A 2,500-nucleotide genomic window follows, 5' to 3' on the forward strand; every position below is an offset into this window, starting at 1 on the left:
TAATGATTTCACACTTTTAACATATTTTTGCGCTTTTTGGTTAATGATTACTCTGCTTACTGGTTAATTATTTGCCCTTTCGGACTTAGTCTCTGGAGATTATTTTCGAGTTTTTGGTTAATGATTTCACACTTTTTACTTACTTTTGCGATTTTTGGTTAATGATTTCACACTTTTTACTTACTTTTGCGCATTTTGGTTAATGATTACTCTGCTTACTGGTTAACCATTTGCCCTTTCGGACTTAGTCTCTGGACATTATTTTCGAGTTTTTGGTTAATGATTTCACACTTTTTACTTACTTTTGCGATTTTTGGTTAATGATTTCACACTTTTTACTTACTTTTGCGATTTTTGGTTAATGATGACTCTGCTTACTGGTTAATTATTTGTACTTTCGGACTTGGTCTCTGGACATTATTTTCGAGTTTTTGGTTAATGATTTCACACTTTTAACATAATTTTGCGCTTTTTGGTTAATGATTACTCTGCTTACTGGTTAACCATTTGCCCTTTCGGACTTAGTCTCTGCACATTATTTTCGAGTTTTTGGTTAATGATTTCACACTTTTAACTTAATTTTGTGCTTTTTGGTTAATGATTTCATACTTTTTACTTACTTTTGCCCTTTTTGGTTAATGATTACTCTGCTTACTGGTTAACCATTTGCCCTTTCGGACTTAGTCTCTGGAGATTATTTTCGAGTTTTTGGTTAATGATTTCACACTTTAACATATTTTTAAGCTTTTTGGTTAATGATTACTCTGCTTACTGGTTAACCATTTGCCCTTTCGGACTTAGTCTCTGCACATTATTTTCGAGTTTTTGGTTAATGATTTCACACTTTTAACATATTTTTGCGCTTTTTGGTTAATGATTACTCTGCTTACTGGTTAACCATTTGCCCTTTCGGACTTAGTCTCTGCACATTATTTTCGACTTTTTGGTTAATGATTTCACACTTTTAACATATTTTTGCGCTTTTTGGTTAATGATTTCATACTTTTTACTTACTTTTGCGCCTTTTGGTTAATGATTACTCTGCTTACTGGTTAACCATTTGCCCTTTCGGACTTAGTCTCTGGAGATTATTTTCGAGTTTTTGGTTAATGATTTCACACTTTTTACTTACTTTTGCGATTTTTGGTTAATGATTACTCTGCTTACTGGTTAACCATTTGCCCTTTCGGACTTAGTCTCTGCACATTATTTTCGAGTTTTTGGTTAATGATTTCACACTTTTAACATATTTTTGCGCTTTTTGGTTAATGATTACTCTGCTTACTGGTTAACCATTTGCCCTTTCGGACTTAGTCTCTGCACATTATTTTCGACTTTTTGGTTAATGATTTCACACTTTTAACATATTTTTGCGCTTTTTGGTTAATGATTTCATACTTTTTACTTACTTTTGCGCCTTTTGGTTAATGATTACTCTGCTTACTGGTTAACCATTTGCCCTTTCGGACTTAGTCTCTGGAGATTATTTTCGAGTTTTTGGTTAATGATTTCACACTTTTTACTTACTTTTGCGATTTTTGGTTAATGATTACTCTGCTTACTGGTTAACCATTTGCCCTTTTGGACTTAGTCTCTGGACATTATTTTCGGGTTTTTGGTTAATGATTTCACACTTTTTACTTACTTTTGCGATTTTTGGTTAATGATGACTCTGCTTACTGGTTAACCATTTGCCCTTTCGCACTTAGTCTCTGGAGATTATTTTCGACTTTTTGGTTAATGATTTCACACTTTTAACTTAATTTTGTGCTTTTTGGTTAATGATTTCATACTTTTTACTTACTTTTGCCCTTTTTGGTTAATGATTACTCTGCTTACTGGTTAACCATTTGCCCTTTCGGACTTGGTCTCTGGACATTATTTTCGAGTTTTTGGTTAATGATTTCACACTTTTTACTTACTTTTGCGATTTTTGGTTAATGATTTCACACTTCTTACTTACTTTTGCGATTTTTGGTTAATGATTACTCTGCTTACTGGTTAACCATTTGCCCTTTCGGACTTAGTCTCTGGACATTATTTTCGAGTTTTTGGTTAATGATTTCACACTTTTTACTTACTTTTGCGATTTTTGGTTAATGATTTCACACTTTTTACTTACTTTTGCGATTTTTGGTTAATGATGACTCTGCTTACTGGTTAATTATTTGTACTTTCGGACTTGGTCTCTGGACATTATTTTCGACTTTTTGGTTAATGATTTCACACTTTTAACATAATTTTGCGCTTTTTGGTTAATGATTACTCTGCTTGCTTGTTACTGATTTCCCCTTTCGGACTTGATCTCTGGCCGTTCTTTTCGACCTTTTTGGATCAGGTTTCCACACTCTGAAATTATTTTGGGCTCACTGATTAGGCGAGATCAAGGGGGCATGCCTGGGCACTTTGGGCTCAGTTTGGGAAGGCGGCGTCCGTGTGCTCCTCCGCCCTTCCCGCACTTGCGGCTAGGTTTGCCAAACTGCGCTGACCCGCAGCCCTG

The sequence above is a fragment of the Heterodontus francisci genome, unplaced genomic scaffold (genome assembly GCF_036365525.1).
Source record: "Heterodontus francisci isolate sHetFra1 unplaced genomic scaffold, sHetFra1.hap1 HAP1_SCAFFOLD_701, whole genome shotgun sequence".
In the NCBI taxonomy this organism is placed as follows: domain Eukaryota; kingdom Metazoa; phylum Chordata; class Chondrichthyes; order Heterodontiformes; family Heterodontidae; genus Heterodontus; species Heterodontus francisci.